At 44.9% G+C, this 21,241-nt stretch overlaps 1 protein-coding gene across 1 annotated transcript in view; it reads right to left on the bottom strand.

Moving 5' to 3' along the window:
• LOC144106894 (uncharacterized) overlaps nt 1–21,056 on the bottom strand; it is a 43,103-nt gene extending 22,047 nt beyond the window's left edge. Inside the window, exon 1 of the mRNA XM_077639843.1 lies at nt 20,953–21,056. The gene's annotated coding sequence lies outside the window, so the exon portion shown is untranslated. The remainder of the gene's footprint in view (nt 1–20,952) is intronic.
• Between the last annotated feature and the right edge of the window lie 185 nt (nt 21,057–21,241).

The following is a 21,241-nucleotide window of genomic DNA, read 5'->3' as shown; positions in this document are numbered from 1 at the left end:
TTGCCATATACTTGAATTTCGGTCGACGGTGGACCCCGGCCCCTTTCGTGACGAGGCATAGCGAGTACGCAGGATTAGTATGTGCGATTTCGGCGTTTGCGGAGAGCGAATTCGCAAGTTTTAGCGCCTGCAAACAGCTGCCGAGCGTAGTTTTGGCTACAGTGGCCTCAAGGCGACGACTGCCTAGATCGCAGGACGCGATTACAATAGGGGGGAATTAAGTGCCGATATGTGACCCGGTCTGCATAGCATGTGCAGAAGGCAGCCGGCAGCAGCCGTCGGCGTCGACTGTGGACAACAAATCTGCTTGTTTTCATTAATTCAAGAAAATGCCGGAACGTATTTTTTGCTAAAGCGATCCAAAATTAAATTTTGATGACATAAGAGAAAGCAGGTACAATTAGCGGTAAGCGCCGGTATCCTACGCGAAGCGTTTCCCAAGCAGGCGATATAGAATCATCGGCGCTTATTGCAGTGTTATCCTCGCGTGTAATTGAGTAAAAGTGCAATTTGTGAGCAAGACTGCGTAATATTTAAGATAAGGATAACCCACCTGGCGCTTTATGCCACGCAAACGAGCAGTACTGTTTGCGCACAGACATGTAAACAACCTCAGCGCGGAGCTGCAGTTGTAATCGTCGCACTCCTGGGGCACAAATGCGCACGCACAGCAAAATGGTGTACTATTATTTCAAAGCACTCATTTAGACGGCGGCGACTATTAATCGGTGCGGACAGTGAAAGCATTCGGTTCACGTAGGGTTTTGCAAGCGGCTTGGTTCCTGGCAAAAGCGTTCTACCAGTCGAAGGAAATGTGTGTTCGACTGACAAACGCGTGCATGCAGCGTGCAAGTCGTCGCACTCGGCACTTTTCTGTGCTCCTTTCGTGCCTCAAGGTTACTGCAGTGCACCTTTTGATAATTTGAGTTTAATTATCGAGCCATGAATAGCGGACAAGAACTTGGTAGCTAGCTACAAAACGTCGCGGCTTTCACGGAGCACATCGGCGAAGGGATGCACGGCACGTGCCGCTTTTCACATACGGAAGCACTTGACTGATCATAAGAGACCACACTCATAACATACGAACAGCATGTTTCTATGTGTAAATAATAAATCAGGGGTCCATCGATTTCTGTTTCCTCAACAATCGCAAAGTCCGCTTTCCCAAGGGTCACTCATCTCGCGTATTAAGCTGAAGGCTTCCCAAAAAAGAACACGGAAAATGCATTTTATTTCGTTAGGCTAAAAGAACAAAACTTTTCGAGCGACCACTGTCTATGGTGTGCGTGCAAGCAAGCACCTCAACACCTCGCAGGAGACGACGCGGGGCGTGTATGCGCTCGTGACGTCAGCGATCAGAGGTTGCCAGACCAGCAAGCAGTTCGCAAAAGAAACGACAAAAATTAGTTTTAAAAATATTTACCGCACAGAACCAACTGAAAATTTGGGGAATTGCAATTTACCCTGCTGGGAATTAAACACGATAAGCACGGTATGCTTGGAAATGGGCTGTCATGGCCCCTTTAACAGAACCAAGGTGCGTGCGCCTACGTGTGGTGCGCGTGCGTGCGTTGGTGCGTGGCGATGACGTCGCGGTCAGTACTTTCTTACTTGTCCCGTTTAGAGACCATAATCCTCCTCTTTCTTCACTTAGAGTCACAGCCTGTAAACTGTAGCAGGGCACCAATCGCACGCGGCCTACGCCCGTGTGTATATGTATACAACATTGGTAAAAAGTTTGCAGCCCAGGGGCGGTTCTCTTCTAAGACCTGCACTGGAGTTTTGCTTGCATCCGTGGATGTTCTAATCCTCAAAGGGGAGAGGACCAGACTTCCTCTCACCTTCAAAAGATCTTTAGAACACTGGGGAGGCGTAACGAGCTACATGGCTTGGCCCAGGAGCAAATCTCAGTGGGCTCTGAACTTGACAAAGGTCAGCGATAGAAAAGGCTTATACGCACGCTGCTTTTTTTCTTTCTTTTGTGAGAGAGATTGCCACACAGGATGTACAGTCGTCCACGGACCTGTCTGGAGCGCTCGAACTCCGCGCCGTCTGCGCTCCGTAGCGCGCAGGGTGACGTCTGGCGGCAGCGCATGGTTCGAGATAGCGCATGTCTGATGCTCAGATGACACTCAAAGATGAGCAATCACGAACCAGGAGCAGCGGCTGGACGTCACTATGCGCGCTGCGGAGCGCAGACGACTCGGAGTTGGAGCGTTCCAGACAGGTCTGTGGACGACTTTACAGTCTGCGTCACACTTGCGCAGAGCGCTGTGGAGCGGCACATTTCCTGCGCAAAAATCGACGCCTCATCGTCGTTTTTAGCTTTTACAGCCGACGGTTGCGCGTAAGTAGACACATATAGACCTGCAAGCAAGATGGGCGTGAGACTTCGCCCGGAAACAATGGGCTGCTTTCTAATTTCCACAGAATTTCTTAATATGAATAGATGGATAGATGCAGATATGGATAGATGCAGGAATGCCCGTAAGGCGAAGTTTCTTACTTGGCTTGGCTACCGTTGGCCACAAAACGTGGCTTCAGCCCCAAAAATACAACTCTCTGCGAGGCGTAGCTCGAAGGAATTCCGTGAGTTTTCGTTCCAACCTAACGTCGAACTTTCACGTGCGCTAAATGGATTAATAATAATATTAATTGGTTTTTTGGGGAAAGGAAATGGCGCAGTATCTGTCTCATATATCGTTGGACACCTGAACCGCGCCGTAAGGGAAGGGATAGGGGAGGGAGTGAAAGAAGAAAGGAAGAAAGAGGTGCCGTAGTGGAGGGCTCCGGAATAATTTCGACCACCTGGGGATCTTTAACGTGCACTGACATCGCACAGCACACGAGCGCCTTAGCGTTTTTCCTCCATAAAAACGCAGCCGCCGCGGTCGGGTTCGAACCCGGGAACTCCGGATCAGTAGTCGAGCGCCCTAACCACTGAGCCACCGCGGCGGGTGGATTGAAGAAGTGAAACACGGAATATTGAAATAATTTAATCTGCACATAGCGGAGAGTATCGCGGTGCAACCACCAATTTCGAGGCCCAACACGTGCAGCCAGGCCAGACACGAAAACTCGTCTTCCCGATATTGCCAGGGTGGATGGAGTGCTTTCTTTTTTATGAAAGTAGCATAAACGCTGGCAACCGCTTTTCCTCTAGGCAATATTTAGCAACTCTATGCTAATTTCAATCTTTATTTCCGGGTGCTCACTGCTAGAGCGCTGTACACAACGGTGAGTCAGACTGTACGTTGTTTCCACTCCTCCCACTATCCCTTTTCCGCTAATTTACACATTTTTCCTCTCCTTACCTAGCCAACCTTACCCCCCTCTCCCTCCGCCTTCTATTTACTTTAATTTCGCCAGCTGCACATCATGTGTGCGAGGAACATGCAGTAGTTCTGCGGATGGTTGTTACCTTTCATGTTCTTTTGGGCTATTGTTTAAACGACACGACTGCAACTACTGCAACCCTCAACCCGTTGCCAAGCATCTTATTCTCTCCGCTAGCTTTCCTTGCCGCCAGCCTTTGCAAGCCCTCGTCTTGGCCTTGCCTTCGCCGCAGCAAATAAATACACCCTGGGTTCGCGGAGTAACGCACGCGAAAATAGTAAATTTAATGGAGTACAGACACATAACTTTCATGACTAACTTCTCGGTGCGTACCTTCTTGTTGGTAATGATGCGTAAGTCATTGTTATACGTAGATTACCTAGTGGTATTCTCCTACGACCGCCAAATAATTTCTAATCGATTTTTTTCCCGCGCCGTTCTGGTTTAAACTTACGAATGAGGACTGTCACATCAACGTGTGCTTTGGGTCACGCAAAACATGAAAAAATTGCAACACAATTGCTGCTTCTTCGCTTTAATTCAGTACAGTGCTGAAGTCAGCCTGCCTCAAGGGCTGGAATTGCAACGAATGTAGACGAAGCTATTGCAGTTTTTTTCATGCCCACGCGACCTATATGCACACTTTGACGTCACAGTCATCGTACGGCTGTTGAAACCGAAACCGAAAACATTCGATTATAAATTATTTAGTGGCCGTAGGCGAATACGACGTGGTGATTCGTGCATAGTGGCATCTTCCGCGTCATTGTAGTGACGAAAACATGCCTCCAAAATTAGGTGTCTGCACTCCTTTAACACGGGAGCAAAACGTCAGACTCGTACGTCACCAATGACGAACCTGTTCATGTCAATTTGTTCATACACTTCATGCAGAAACACATATTTCCCTTTTCATTTGCCTCATCGCGCCGACCTGTCAGTTTTCCTGTTGGGGTTTTCGCGTCGTCATTCATACCCAGTGTGCAACGACGCTGTCACTGACAGCGACGGCATCCCGCGTAACGTTTACGCGTATACGAACGCCCGCTGCCACGCGGCTGCACGTGACGACGTGGTTGTGCAAAGCCAGCGGCAATATAGTTGCAAGTCGGTGCGCTCGGGCGTACATGATGTAGTATATGGAGGAATCTCGTAAAGCGCAGGATAGGGCTGAGAGCTAGAGTTGCCCGAGGGAAACCGGAGAGTTACGGCTGGCCAGAAAACAGCGCCGCCCCGGATGTGGGACCCCGACGTCGATGTGTTTTGTTTACGGCTGCAACTGAACGCGTGCTTTGTTTGTTTTTTTATTCGACTGATGATTACCTCCTGGCCCCATGTCCGACAACGGGCCCTCAGGGGTAAATAAGAGATGACGAAGACCATCCTTAGACCCTAGTCGTTTGAGCATCCGCTTCGCATGCGGGAGGTGCGGATTTCAATACCCTCCGGGCACCCACCTGTGATACAATGGGTACAAGTGTTCCCATACCTGGTGCTCGGCTTCTTTAGGGTGAAATGCTTGGAAAATGGGTCTTTGACAAAGAAAAAAACGTTGTGCCTTGGTGCTCTTTGGCCACAGATGCCCTTGCGCCATAAATATTCATCATCATCATCATCATGAATGGGATGTGCTTAAGGTCGCAGACATAAAACCGAAGCTGCAGGAGGCAAGCTTCCGCTGATGGGTATGTCGGAAGAAGGTTCTTAGGGATGGGCATCGACGGAAAGAGGGCACGGGGCTGAACTAAGATGAGATGGAGAGAATAGGTGAAGATAGATATTTGGGAAGAGAAGTTGTGAGCGGATACAGACCAGGTCAGGAAAAAGTGGGGGACACTCATTAGAAGCAGCGACGACCCCACATAGACAAGTGGTATAAACCGAGGAAACGAGATCACGACGATATGTCGCTGCGACCACTGAAAGGGTGTGCTTAACGGAAGGCAAAAATGTGCTAACCCAGGTTTGAGTTCCGACAAAAGAGTAAATCTTTTAAAGGCCCAAAGGGTTCGCTATAGCTTCTACGTGCGTCAGCGTGTGCGTCTCTCACGTCATAACCCGTCAAAGACAAGCGTTCCACAGTGTTCCACGATGGCAGCAGCCAAGTGTCCGTCCGTCCATAGTGTTCTAATGAACACTGCTAACGAACAGTAATCATTACGGGGTTCACTCCTGCAGTGTCTCTTCTGTCACAGATAGAGATGTCTAGAGAGCCACTACCTTCAAGTCTGCATAACATACCGTAACATAGCAGAGGTTACATGCAGCATAAATAATCCCGAAAGTAGAAGATTGGACAGCCGTCACCGTATCCCAGTTCGTAGAACACGGTATGCGAAATTATTGTGCGATAACGCGCACAATAGGATCAGATAAGCGGGATTAGAGCCCCCGATACTGAAAATAAGGGGAAAGGAGTAGACTGGAGCTGGCCATATTGTGGAGAGGGAGGTAACTGGTTCGAATCCCTATGCTCCTGCGGGCCTACCGGTGTTGGTCAAATGTTTAGGGGGATCGAATCCCACAAGGTGGAGTAGATTTGTAATAAGGAAGTGATTACTCATTCACATTCACCCAAGCGCAGCCATAAGGCTTCAAAATAAAGTTATACAGCTTCCAAAGAAACATACTGCAGTGGAAAAATTCGTCCCGGTCCGAGACACGAACCGGGGCCGGTTTTCCTAAAGGTAAAAGCATCCCCCGGTCAGGTATTTGACAATGCCAGGCTACCTACATGCCGGGGAAGAGTGCCATTCAGCCTTCAATCGGCGATGGTCTAGGACAGGCTACGAGTAATCTATTACTGTCATGCAGTAGTAACGACGGACAGGAAAATTTAAATGGGGCTGACCTGCATGGATATGTGGGCGTGGTAGGGTTATACAAATTGCAGGGGCACGGTGCGGTTGCAAAGCTCGGACAGAAGTAGCTGACAAGCGCCAGGAGAGCTCTTTGTCGTGCAAAGGATATTAACTCCGCTAGCGATGATCATAACGATGACATCAGTGTTATCGAATCAAAAACATAACCTTCTTCTCACGAAGCTGTCATGACGAAGGCTAACCGAACACTCCGCTGAAATTGACGGGGCCAATGCTTGACCACGAAGCGTCTCTCAAATAAGCTAGCTTCAACGAAAGACCACTGCACCGTGTCAGTTCTCTCCAAGGGTCTGCCCGTCTATTTAACGGAAGCTGATTTGAAAACTGCCAACCGCGTGCTTTGACCTCCGCCAAGAAAGACGATAGCTTCTTCAAGGACGAGAACACTTTTGACTTTCAGACGCACAGACACAGTCGGAGAAAAGCGCTTCGCATTTTGATTCCCTTCGACCAAGGCTGAGATTTCAACCCAGCTGTACGTAGTACATATATGTGATACGTGCCGTAAAGCTCGGAGAGTTTCCCATGGTAAAACACTTATCGCGTTGCCCTCCTAATCGCACGCATTGTTTTGGCGATAACTTTCGTAATCGGGTGCATAGGGGTCATTATAATGCTAAACACCTGAAGAGGGTACGGGCGCCAGATCAAAAGGGCAATTCAAGGGCGAACGCACGCACGCTCGAACGCATGCGCACACGCACGCACAAGCACGCGCGGAACGAGAACGTCAACCGTTGGAGAAGAAACAAGGTGTGCACAGTTACGTTACGAAGAGCGGCCTTGTTTAAAACAACTGCTTTATTACTTAACCACCCTGAAGCAGAAGCTTATAATTTTGCTACAGTTTTAGTTTACCTCTTCGCATCTCACATTACCTCCCAGTGATATGTGGTGGCGTTGAATAATAATAATAATAATAATAATAATAATAATAATAATAATAATAATAATAATAATAATAATAATAATAATAATAATAATAATAATAATAATAATAATTTGTTTTGGGGAAAAGGAAATGGCGCAGTATCTGTCTTATATATAGTTGGACACCTGAACCGCGCCGTAAGGGAAGGGATAAAGGAGGGAGTGCAAGAAGAAAGAGGTGAGGTAGTGGAGGGCTCCGGAATAATTTCGAGCACCTGGGGATCTTTAACGTGCACTGACATCGCACAGCACACGGGCGCCATAGCGTTTTTCCTCCATACAAACGCAGCCGACGCGGTCGGCTGCGTTTTTATGGAGGCAATAGGGCCGTCGTACGATCGTTTTTAAGCGGCTTCCGCCTCGTCCGGCGAACGGATGGAAAGTTGGTCAACTTCAACTTTCAGGCGGCCGAGTGGGTCCGGCCGGCGACCGGATTGCAGCTATTGGCTCCTTTTTCCGTGACGTCAGTGGCGTCTCGCTTCTGCCGGGTCAAGATGGCCGTCCGTCGACTGAACTGGGGAGCAAAGCCTGGGCAGTGGCAGTTTTGTCGCGAAGCATATTATATTGGCCACCTGTTGTTACGAGTGTTCAGAGCGACTGTGAACTTCGCCGCGTGCAGCAGTGGCGAGCGACAGTTCCCCTAGTTGAAATCTGCAATCATCCACGCTGATGGAGTTGACAGAGCGCCTCTTCAAACCGACGCAAGACCTACGCGTTGGCGGTGTCACGAAGTGTTTATATGGAGCTGTTTGTGGTTGTTGCTAGCGTTCCTAATTCCTGCGAGCATCATCACGGACAGCGGCGGGTAACAGCTGCTCACGGTGAATTTCTTGTGCGTGCATGAGCTGCACAGCACAGTATATATATATATATATATATATATATATATATATATATATATATATATATATATATATATATATATATATATATATGGGCATGTTCAGATAAGAACGGTAATCGAGGTCCCATGACCATTTTTTGTTTTCAATTATATTTTTATATGTGATGGGTAAATGTGTCCACACAAAGGAATGAACCTTAGTTTTGCATGAAACTTCGTAGTTTTCTCGGAAAAAAATCGTATGTCACAAGAGGTGGAGAATGTGGTTTTTGCCACTTCGCAAAGTTGCAAGTTTGGAGCATCACTGTATGCACAATAAATTGTTTCCGCGCGTAACTATTTTTTAGGTACTTTATTACAACTTTTACTATACGAAGAAAATAAAAAAACGTTTTATTGCTGTGTCAGGCTTCTGAGTAAAAAATCGCAAACTTCGCTTCCGGAGCTGTGCGGTGCCAAAAAGGCACTTTTCAGGGCAGCCTTAGGGCAAGATGCGTAAAGATCTCCCGACTGAATCTTTTTCTCTGTATTTTTCAGCTACTTCTAATCACTTCAGGCAAGTTTAGTAGCTCTACAGTTGACCTATATTTTTCAATATGGCCTCAAAATTGGGAGAAGTTCAAAGACTTCAAAAAAGTGACAACTTTGACTTGAATTAAAAAAAAAACATCGAATTTTATGAAAATTTGCCCTAATAATACTCAATACTCCATAATTTTAAGGCACTAAAAAAGTGTTGCATTATTTTGTTTTAAAGTATAAAAATAAATGCAAAACTGAGTTCATGTTTTTGTTACCTAGAATTGCTTATTACTGCCTCTTAGAAATACTAACTGTCAGAAATTTGATTTAGCACTCATTGAACGTGGTTACATTTCATTTACCACAATATGCGAACCATCCTGAATGTTTTTACAGCTTTTACTCGCTTGTTAGCGGCGTTCTTAATGCGCCAAAATGGGAATAAATTCGCTCTTTCACCTGATGAACTGGCTGCTGGCGGTGAAACGTTTTTTTTTTGTATTTTCTAATTTATCATCGTAAGGTACATTGGTATGTAATCGATTTTTTAAAAATATTAGATCATTTGTCGGTTCTTAGAAAAATTTTTATATATAAAAATTTATATTAATGTGTTTCTGAAGCCGACGTTTCCGTACCTGCATCTGTTTACCTCTGTGTTCAGAGGTTCTACAGGGCAATGTCAGGAGACAGAACGTCGTCTTCTGAGAGGAACAATTTATCTGCAAGATTTTGAATCAGGAGGAGTTTTAATAGGAACGCAATTTACAAATGGGATGCCGCTTTATATGCAGATTGATATTCAGAAAATCGTAACAAGAAATTAACGGCAGCAGTTAAAGTCGGTATGCGCACAGTATATTGTCCAGCACGAAGCACAAACCAGATCACAGTCTCTTCCATTCCGAAGCAGCGGTGGAGGCCACGTAGGATGCACTGCCTTCATTTGTTTGAACGTACTTCCACATATGGAGCGTCTGAACTCCAGGCACTTTATTTGCCATTTTCCATTCTTTTTTCTTCGTTTCGCGAAAGTCTGCAAGCTCCCTCTGTGGGAGCTCCAGAATGGTGATGTTCTTTAGCGTTCCTTGAATTGCGTCCACGAAGCCGCTGGCTGTTTGTATGGCCTCACTTGCAGGCTTCCGGAAGTTGTGGTGTGATGCTCGATGTTTGACAAGCCCACCAACGCCGTCGCAAGCATTTTTGCCGTCTCCAGTGGCCGAAAACATCCATTTCGTCTCTTGACATTCACTGCGTTGTAGCTCATGAAACTGATATTTATTCTTGAAGTGAGCGGGAGCCCCGTCGCTCACATATGTTATCTTGGTGTAGATTGGCGCGTTGTCTTCGAGGTGTGCTTTGATTTTTGACAGAGCCAAGCATGCATGAGCTGAATCATGAGACATATCGTCGGAAATAACGGCGTAGTTTCGAGTCGATTTTCTTGACGTGACAACGCAGGTAAACACGGTGACCTGCTTTTTCTGCCAATGGTACGCTTGTACTGCGTCTGGAAGCACAACTGTCCAGTTTTCGGCGAAATCAAAATGCAAAACAATTGCACCTCTCTTGCAGCTGTGTTTTTCTTCATGTACTGCTCTTGCTTGCACAGATCTAATATAGTTGTGGGGAATCCATTTCATGGTCATTCTTAGAAATTCTCTCATAAATGATGAAGCGGTCAGAGTCTTTTTAACGAGCTCACCGTATTCCCATGAAGCAATCAACACCTCGTCCTCGCTGCTCATTTCAAAATTTTCCGAAGCGAAAATGCCATCTTGTGGACAGTGCTCACAATTCCTAAGGAAACACGACGCAGTAGGTTCCTGGCATACGCAGAGGCTCTGCATATCATCGGGAGAAAGCGACCTTCCGGACGCGTTCTGCAGTCCCACGAGGCACAACTGAAAGTTTGCACAGCACACACAAACACACACTTGCCACTGTGGTGAGCATTTCACCCACTTAGGACGCAAGGATATGAATTTTGTGAGGCCAACCTGGGAGGCAGGGTGAGCTTGCTTGTAGAGGCGGAATGCTTCTCGCAAGGACCGCGTCATGAAGCGTTTAGGTATCCATTCTTTCTCTCCCTCCTTTTCGATTCTCACAACACCCTTTTTGTTCAGAGTCTGTCTAGAGCAATCGAGTTCATCCAGGGTGTAATATTCTAAAACGGTGGTAATGTCTTCTTGTTGTAGTTTACATCTTGTATATCTCTCCTGTGTTGACCATACGCCTTCCTCATCCACCATCTTCTTCGATTTTTGGATAACGTACCTCGTTGCCTCTGGAATAACTTCCTGCACATATTTCATGGTTAGGTTGCGTGGTAGCAGTGTCAGCAGCTGGCAACGCTCTTGAAAGGACGTACACCTATTGTAGGCAGCATGTAGGTTGTCCTCCCAACTGCTGCATTGCGCACACTTTTCTTCTGACGCACGCGAAGTCTCTGGGACATTATATGCTGCCTGTATCCCCGATCGTATTTTCGTCACCATAGCTCTTGCCACCTCTTCCTGCTTTCGCTTTGCATAGGAAAGTCTGAGGCGTTTTTTTAGAGCGCTCGGTGGCTTTAGGGGCGAGATTTCGGAGGTAAGGCTGACACTTGAATTTAAATTTTCTACGATTTCTTCCCAAGGGCGGAATTCTTATAATGTTTCGGTTGACTCTGCCTGCATATTATCTATGTCTTCCTTGAACCGACGGTAACAATTCTGACAGATGAAGTCACTTTCTCGTACTCGGAGAGCTTCTCCGGGAAGTAGGACTTTTTTGAGAGCAGCGACATTGAGTGTCTTTACACTGCGAAAATTACGTCCTTTTTCAATTCTCTGTTTGTGCCTTTTTGAGTAGTCGGCACAAAACGTTCGCCGCGGAAATCTCTTCATGAATGCAAAAGCTCACCGCTTCCGGAGATTATCGCGAGACAGAAGAGCAGGTGACGGATCTCCAACAAAAGGAGATGGACAGATAAATGGATTTTTAACACAGGCTGCCCACCGTCGACACTGATGTTCTTTCGGTCTGGCGTACGAGCTGAGACTGAGATACCAAGTATGCTTGTCGAGGGAGCGCTCCAGCGCAGAGAAAACACGTGAGTACAGAAAACGACCCCACCAGGTCTACCAGGCCTGGAAAACGACACACAAAACTCGAGATCCGAACAACATCCGCTCACAAGGGTTATCTCGGTCGAAGGTCGAAGGCTGAGGCATAACTGCCAGGCGTTCGGTGCGTTGCGATGGAAAGATGATCGTGGCGGCTAAAGCCTCGGTGCGGCGGCGGCTCACATGGTGCTGTGAAATTCAGGGTCGCGCAGGGCGTTATATAGCTATAGGAGCGGCTGCCAAGCGCGGTTCGTCCCTGGAGCGGCGGTAGCAGTTAAAGTCATCTTGAGAGTGCGACGGGTGCATTAATTGTTTGCATAAACTACCCCTACACACACGTCACTCCAAAATAACGTGCTGAAATATGCTTACAGTAATTTAGGTCCCACCGTTAGAACAGTACGAAAGCGAATAGGAGCTTTAGACCTTTGATTATAATAGAAAAAAATGCTTACAAATTACACTTATGAACTCAGCAACTGTAGCGTTTAAAATTTACTTACAAAATACGAATACTAAAACCAGCTTCTGACGATTGCGCATCCTAAGAGAGAATACTGAGCAGTCGTAGGGATTAAAATCATGAAGTCCGTTTTGTATTTATTTTCATACTTTAAAACAATATAATGCAATACTTTCTTAATGCCTTAAAATTATGAAGTATTGAGTATTATTAGGGCAAATTTTAATAAATATCGATGATGATGTTTTTTTTTAAATTCAAGTCAAAGTTTTCACTTTTTTGACGTTTTTGAACTTCTGCCAATTTTGAGGCCATATTGAAAAACATAGGTCAAGTGTAGAGCTACAAAACTTGCCTGAAGTGATTAAAAGTAGCTGAAAAATACAGAGAAAAAGATTCAGTCGCGAGATCTTTACGCATCTTGCCCTAAGGCTGCCCTGAAAAGTGCCTTTTTGGCACCGCAAAGCTCCGGAAGCGAAGTTTGCGATTTTTTACTCAGAAGCCTGACACAGCAAGAAAACGTTTTTTATTTTCTTCGTATAGTAAACGTTGTAATAAAGTAACGAAAAAATAGTTACGCGCGGAAACAATTTATTGTGCATACAGTGATGCTCCAAACTTGCAACTTTGCGAAGTGGCAAAAACGACATTCTCCACCTCTTGTGACATACGATTTTTTTCCGAGAAAACTACGAAGTTTCTTGCAAAACTAAGGTTCATTCCTTTGTGTGGACATATTTACCCATCACATATAAAAATATAATTGAAAACAAAAAATGGTCATGGGACCTCGATTACCGTTCTTATCTAAACGTGCCCATATATATATATATATATATATATATATATATATATATATATATATATATATATATATATATATATATATATATATATTAGCAGACAAATCAAATGAAATGAGGGGCTCGTTTGACAACCATATTAAGGAAGCCAACAGTCAACGAAACCAATGTGCATAGGGGAATGTTTTCTATTTTTTTTTAATTTCTAATGCCAATCAATTGGTTTTAAAGAAAATTTCTTATAAAGCAGCAGAAAAAACAACCATGCCGCCGGTGGGATCCGAACCCACGACCTCCGAATATCGCGTCCGGTGCTCTTACCAACTGAGCTACGGCGACGGCTGTCCAATCTGCTGCTTTCGTGGGTATTTATGTTTTGCTTGTAAGCGAACCTTGAGAGTGTTCACCAGCGCCATCCTCGCCCATAGCGGTGGACGTAGTACGTCCTGTAATACCGCAAGTGTGACGTGTGTGTGTGTATATATATATATATATATATATATATATATATATATATATATAAAGAAAATCTTTCCCATTGCTTTTTTTGTCTTTTTAATTTGACAAATGCTTGGAAATATGAAGTTGAAGTGGGATCTTGGTTTCCATTGTAATCAGAAAAATGCGATGATCTTGAAATGCCTCATGAACCGTGACACTGTTTGTTGTTGATTTTCCTCACGGTCCCTTTTGATCGGGAGATCAGCGGTACGAAAGTGGATGTGTGCACAATGCTATTGTTGCAGAGCAGCTCGTGAACTCTGCTTTGCTGGTGTTAAGCGGTTGCTCAGCAGCACTCCCTGGGACAGCCGCAACAGTTTGTTTAACAACAAATTTTCGAAGTCTTGAGAAGAAGATGTCAGGGATGCATATCCACCCTGCTACCTTCATTTGCCTGTGACTGCTTGCTACGGACATGATTACTTGTCTGATGAGTGACGGTGATGGTGACCACAATCACCTGTGTGTCGGCAGTGTAGAACGCTTCCCAGCTTTCCTTAATCCTCCTTACATTTTACACTAACAAAAATTTATTTGCTGACATATAGATGCATATATGCACCTTCCTCAGTGATCGGCTAGGTTTCCTGGCTTACTTATCCATCCACATTTGCATGGTCACGGCGGTACCATTCCCGCACACATTCAAAGCTACAATAACAATGCTTATTTGAGTTCTTTGAAATGTGCTAAGCATTGTTGCATGGTAGTTGGTTCTGCAATATCGACATTGCCCTGTTTCTGAGAGTCCTGTAGTATCAACGGAACCATTGACCTGTCAAGGCAAAGACCGCATTTAATTCGAACCCATTCCTTTACTCCTCGGATTGAATGAAATGGCTGTTGCTGCTTGCATTAGCAGATTCCCCGCTTTGCAGCAGCGCCTAGTTCTGTTCTTGCCAGCTGCGCATGCCTGAATCAGGAATGTTGCATTTTTCTTTTCTTCCGCAGTGTACTCTGTATAAAAAGTGCTAACCTAGCACTGCGGGCTGTGGGTAGGTATATGTGAGGTTATAATATTAGCAAGCGGTTCTGTTGTTTTAGTTTTAAGCAGGTTATTTCATTTCGTGCAATGAGCAGCCCAAGCCAGGATATGAGTCGCCGAGCCCCGACAGTGATCTTTACGCTAGAAAGAGAAGTGCTTTGGCAACCAAAAAGTGTGTGAGCTGGTTAGAAGTCAGTGTGCCTGGCAGTCCACAGGTTAGCATAACATTCTGCACCGACAGTTGGGCAAGCATTGTGATGGCAATTCCAGTGTGCAAGAAAGGTATATGATTCAGGCAGCGTTTGATTTATCTGCTCTAATCCAAAGTTTTATGCCTTTCCGCTCTGCAGCAAAGCGTAAGTGCATTGAAAAAAGTTTTTTTCCCAGAAACACTGTTAATAGTTTGAGTCCATATTAACGAGGACTGCACTAGTGAGGAATGGCTGTATATGTGAAGGTATGGTTAATTTTTTTAGTTCTGATGATGACACAAGCAATTAATCTGTGTTATTTTGAATACGTGACTAAAGAAGTACATTTATCTTGCAAATTATGAAGATGATTAGAAGGATGTGTTGTATGGCACAGCAGTTTGTTGGTTGAAGAATAGCGATTGGCTTTACCTGACACCACTTAAAACAGCAGACTGCAAAATGAGCCCTGTAGAGCTGGTAAAGGTATGTTAGGAACAAAGTCGACGGAAAACAGCACCACTACACATAGTAACAATTCTTCCTCTGTTGTCCTCGTACCTTAGCGCAGTTTCAATATGCAAACTTACTGCCGGTTCACCCGACAGTACACCCGTACCATGTTTTGTGAAATTTGTAGCAAACATCAACGGGACAGGAAGCACGGTGTACACATATCTAGTGCATACTGTGCAGATAGCTTCCTGCCTCATCATAGCTTGGCCCCTCTATGTTTTTTACCCATCGTTACCCAGCACCTATGGCTGTATTTATGCCATTGGCATGTGCTGCAAATCATCAAACACAATTTGTACTCTTGCCCTGCTAGATTTTTTTGGCCCATTAAGTTGTTTCATACAAATTGGCAAGCTTTTAGAAAACATTCCTGCAATAGCCAACTTGCTCTTGTTCTTCACGACATGCACCTTGACTGCAATATCCCCTTCGATGCTTTTTTTCTTGGCTTTGAAAAAGCATGCAATTCGCTTATTTATGTATGGCTTTTTTTGCCGTGCTTTATCTTGAATCCAATAGCTCTAAACTGGATCCAAGCCTGCCGTCGGCAGATTTCCCTTGCCAGTTCTTAAGCATCCTGCCTTTTCCTGCAATCTTGGACGTCCCCCAAGGCGTTGCCCTTGGGCCTCAGCTTTTTACTACCTACATTATGACTTTCCCTTCAGTGTTTTGTTACATGCCTTCACTGATAACTATATTAAGTGATCTGCCATCTTGCAATAAATACCCATGTTTTAGTTCTCCAAAACAACATTTTCATGCTCTAGAATGGTCTGTTTGTTAATGTTACTAAGAATGCACTAATATTTTTTTTATTGTGAGCAAAACTACATTTTGCCTACTTATGAGGCCTTAGCGAGAAAGGTATATTCACTGTATACTGGTTGAAACACTCAGCCATTCACATCGCTCAAATGTAGCATGGTCTCACCTCATAATGCTTATACGCCCACCTACAATCTAGGGTATTTACACCATAACATGCACTTAGCATCGCCGTCTTCCAAGTTACTTGTGTTCAGATCCCCTGTGTGGCACCACCTTGGGTGTTCTAATGGCACATGGCACAAACCGAACTTAACTAAAGTCCTAGAATGAGTTCAGACCTGAGCCTTTGTTTTATTATCCCAGATTATTGTTGAAGCTCCAGTTTCACAGCACTAAAGGTGAATCTTCAAATTTCTTCATGTAATGCAGAAACTGCAGGTTTTTTTTTAACTCTTTATCGTCACATAACAAACTAATCTGTTCTAACTCATGGTTCCTTCTGCACTAGCCACACTAGTACTGTTATGCCTCAGTTATCTCTTGCCACTGCATTTCAAGATTGACTTTTTGTTTTTGCTACTAAAGGCTGGAATGGCCTTTTATCTCACAAGGCTTACTAACCTCTTGTCCTTTGAGCTGGTCGGTGCAGAAATCCACCCAGTAAATGATGATGTTCATCCATTGATTAAAGTGATTCCCCAAGGCAGAGAATATTTGTAATAAGGGAGTAAATACTCATTAACGTCCACGCAAGTACAGCCATAAGGCCACAAAGAAGAGCTACAAAGCTTTTCTTTGTAGCCGTATGGCTGTGCTTAGATGCTAATGGTTGATTATTTCTTATTAGTAAATTACAAACTCCTTAAGTTTCTACCTGGCATATCATGTCAAAGCTGACCACTCAAGTATTGTCATTTAGTACTGTGTAGGTATAATCAATGTTAAAATAAATTGTTCTAATGAAGTGCTTAGTCGCTTGCTAAGCTCAGCAAACCAATACAATGCTCTCTTATGCGTAAGAACTTTCCTCACAATCTATTTCAGGAAATATTGGGGCAGATTTACATAATAATTTTGTCGAACGGTATACAGTTGCATTTACGCTAACTTGCACACTGTGCACAAGCTAGGTCTAGCCAACTGAACCTGTGCACTGAAAAGCTAAGCATGCAATATTGTGCCTATCTGTGCCCGATTTTTCTTGGTTTTTCTCTCTTATTGTCTCTTCAGCTAAGCAACACACCGGCTTCATAATTTGGCTTATCATAACATGGCTCGGTGAGAATGCTACGAATGCTTGTTTATGCATGTGACTTTTATATATTAAGGACAGTGTTAACAGGGCCGTTGGTTCATTTCGAACACAATAGCCGTCAACTTCAAGTTGCAGCAAGGAGACACCAGTAAAGACAAAAGCCATCACTGCTTTTCTGGTTTTTTTCGGCATTCTTCGGCCTAACCTCAAATTGTTACTTTCAAATTTCTGATGCCTATCCATGCTTCAATTAATTTCTTTCTTTGAAAACTGGGCTGGCAGTGAAATAGGTATATTTTGCTGAAGAAGTTGATAGTCAACAACTAATAGCACACTCTAAAATTCAACACATGTTGAGTGGTATAAACATCAGTTAACAGTAAGCAATGCTCACTTTTGCTAGCTAGATTGGGAACCGGTCACCTTTACATTCAATCAGTCTACATTTTACTGATGAGTGAAAATAATTCTTAAACATTGATTTAAAGTTGTACCAGAGAACATACGCATATATGCCTGTCACATGCTTTAATGGCTCTTTTTTTTTCATTTTATTGTGCAACATCATAGATCTCATACTGGAAATCCAATTTTACAAATTCTGCTTGAGATGTTGGTATTAGCTCGAGATAAAGATAATCAGAATATAGGGTCATTGTATCCTGTTTCCCTGACTCTACAAAGTATTCTTTTCCAGCCTAAGCCAGGAGCCATTGCAATGTAAACCCAAATTGGTTCTTGCATTTCTTCTGCGTGTAATCCACTTTACTGGCTTGCACATCTCATTATGTTTATAGTAATACAAAAGACGTGTACTCTTATATGCAATACAAAGGCACCCATTTTGTTTTGCATTCACAGCGACATTTGAGAATGCTTTGGAGTTGCACAGAGTATATGCCAGCTTCTTTTGTACATGGACACACTGACATGGCCTTCAGCAGAACTTCCCATATTTGTTTTTAACGCTGTAGTCTGAATTGTGCAACGGCAATATGAGCTCATGAAGGAATGCTAAAGGACTGCCTGATGGTCCGCTGTCACTGTGGAGAACAAAGCCTTGCACTATAGCCAAGTGATGCATGTCTAAGCCCCTTTGCAGCCACACAGTGCTATTTCTATTGTGGCTTTAATAATGAACTGAAAGACAACAAAAATAAATCACTACTGTTGCATCGTCACTGTTCTGTAAAATGCAGAATTGCTTTAATTACAACTGATTTTACTGGTTAGAAATAGCTGGAAAAGTAATAATTTCTCATGTGCATTTGCATTTATATTTGACAGCAGTGTGCTGAATTGTGAGTTTTTAATGCATGCACAATTCAGACACACACACAACTGATATATTGAATAGATAAGCATGTCTTCTGGACTAACAGTCAGCTGACTGTAGGTGGCTGGGGGGGGGGGGGGGGGGGAGGTTGTTTACATATTAAAGTGACAACAACCGTGCAAATGCTTAGGAGAGGCTGCAAGTGCAATTACTTTTTTCTCTGTCAGCAGTGCAAAAACACTGCAGTGTGCAATTTTCAATAACTGACTAAAAATTTTCAATAACTGACTAAATATATTAAGTATGTAATCTGAACTATTTGAAAAATGTGATTATTCGGTTATAATTACGGACGGTTGATAGCAGCCTGTACTGTGGCCTGACCCGATCGAGAATTCGCAGTAAGAATCGCGTCATCGTTCTGAAATCGTGAGGGTAGCCTAACTTTCAGAGGGAGCAGCCTTCTGTTATTTTAGCAAATCGTTGACCGTTGTGAAAACATAGCGATCGAACGAGGAGGAGTTCGCGATGGCGACGTGACGCGTTTTTCGGTCTCTTGGATATAAATGGTCCACATGTCGTTTCCCACAGCATCGCTTCAGATGATCAGGCTCTCCTGCGATGTTGCAAAGTTTTGTCACGAATTGGTTCGCAGCCGTTTGTAGTCTGCCGCACCGAGATCCATGCCATATCACAGCCGACCACGATTTTACCTTCGACGAAAATCTCGCAGCAAAAAAAAAAAAGCAAACAAAACGTTGACGCAAGGATGTCTCGAGTACGCCGCAATTAATACGGACAATTTCTACTGCAAGATATGTGCGTGTTTTGCTACAAGCATGCATGCCTGTTCCGCCGCACGCGATTAGACGACAGGCACTGCCGGGCGCGCCAATCGCAATGCTGGGACCATCCGCCTCGCTCGGAAGCGCCAAAGTGATCGTACAACACCTTTCCGCCTCAGGTCCGCCTGCCTGCCGAAAACTGGCGGCCCGCTCGCCAAGCGGGCCTGGCGGAAGCCGCTCCAAAACGATCGTACGACGGCCCTAAGGCGCCCGTGTGCTGTGCGATGTCAGAGCACGTTAAAGATCCCCAGGTGCTCGAAATTATTTCGGAGCCCTCCACTACGGCACCTCTTTCTTCTTTCGCTCTCTCCTTTATCCATTCCATTACAGCACGGTTCAGGTGTCTGCCGATATATGAGACAGGCGCCATTTCCTTTGCACAAAAACCAGCTATTACTATTATTATTATTAAAGGAAGTGGCGCAGTAACTGCCTCACACATCTCGGCGGAGACCCGAGCCGCGCCGTAAGGGAAGGATTAAAGCAGGGAGCGAAAGAAGAAAGGAATAAAGAGGTACCGTAATGGAGGGCTCCGGAATAATTTCAACCACCTTGGGACCTTTAACGTGCACTGACATGAAGCGAAAACGAAAAAAAAACAGCGCGCTAAAAAATGTGGCCTCAGAGATGGGCGATTCCCAAACACTTCAACACGCGAAAAAAAAATCATAATCCGAGAAGTGCAGATGCAAACGGGAAACACTGTGTGTCATCATCATCAGCCTCACTACTCCCACTGCAGGGCAAAGGCCTCTCCCATGTCCCTCCAATTAACCCTGTCCTGTACCAGCTGCGCCCACCCTATGCCCGCAAACTTCCTAATCTCATCCTCCCACCTAACCTTCAGCCGTTCCCTGCTACGCTTGCCTTCTCTTGGAATCCACTCCGTTACCTTTAAGCATCAGCGGTTACCTTGCCTTCTCATTACATGCCCTGCCCAAGGCCATTTCTTCCCCTTGATTTCGACTAGGATGTGCAACTCGCGTCTGTTCCCTCACCCACTCTGCCCGCTTCAGGTCTCTTGACGTTACACCTATCATTTTTCTTTCCATAGCTCGCTGCGTTGTCCTTAAGCTGAACCATTTTCGTTAGCCTCCACGTTTCTGCCCCGTAGGTGAGCACCTGTAAGCTATAGCTATTATATACTTTTCTGGCGCACAAGGCATTCCCACAGATTATATTGGAGTAATTAACTAGTCTTCTTCCAAGTTCATCCGACTAACATGGGCAACCTATCGTCACTTCATGCGCCAATGCAACTGCGCAACGCCCGCAAGAGAATACAGAGTGCATATTTAAAGGCACGGGTGATCTTTACTGTTATCTATGCGAACTCTGGCACTGAGGACGCAGAACTGTTGCCGCGAAGTGCGGAGACGCAAATGAGGGTGAATATTTGACGAGCATGCAGTTTACAGCACTGCAGCTTTAAACAGAAACAAACGTTTAAAAGCGCGAGGAACATCAAACTCTTTTCGATACTTTTTTTCATGTTTCGGCAAACCAGCCGAATACACATTCGATCAAAGTGTCCCGTGAGCTAAAAAGTGTCCTTAGCTATAGCTGGGAGAGCAGCGGTATCAAACTTGCTGCATTTGAAACACGTGACATGTTCTATCTGCTAATGCTGACTCGAAAAACTGCGGACCAGACACGCGCGGAGCGATTTCCTCTCTAGACGTCCGATAAAGGCATGTCAACGCACGTGTGTCGGCTGTCACTTACCTCGTCTCGCGTCGGCGGGCGCGAAAGTCGATCACGGCTGGGTTGGGCGACGACGAGCGTAAACAAAGAAACCGGAGCGAGTCACGATTCGCGCGAGCGCAGCAAACGATGCGTGGGAAGTGTAGTTCGCACTTCGCAGTCTGCCGTGGCAGATGGCGCTCAACTCCCCAGCGGCCCTCTAGAGCCCTCTAAAGAGCCCCCGTCGACCCCCAGTAGGTGCTGATCATAGAGCTACATAATGATTATTGGTGAGTTTGGCAACCTATAGATGGCGCCAAAGTTGCGATAA

This window comes from Amblyomma americanum, chromosome 10 (genome assembly GCF_052857255.1).
Source record: "Amblyomma americanum isolate KBUSLIRL-KWMA chromosome 10, ASM5285725v1, whole genome shotgun sequence".
NCBI classification, from domain to species: Eukaryota; Metazoa; Arthropoda; class Arachnida; order Ixodida; family Ixodidae; genus Amblyomma; species Amblyomma americanum.
Note: the sequence above shows the minus strand (reverse complement) of the source record. Positions and strands in the feature narration are given on the sequence as shown.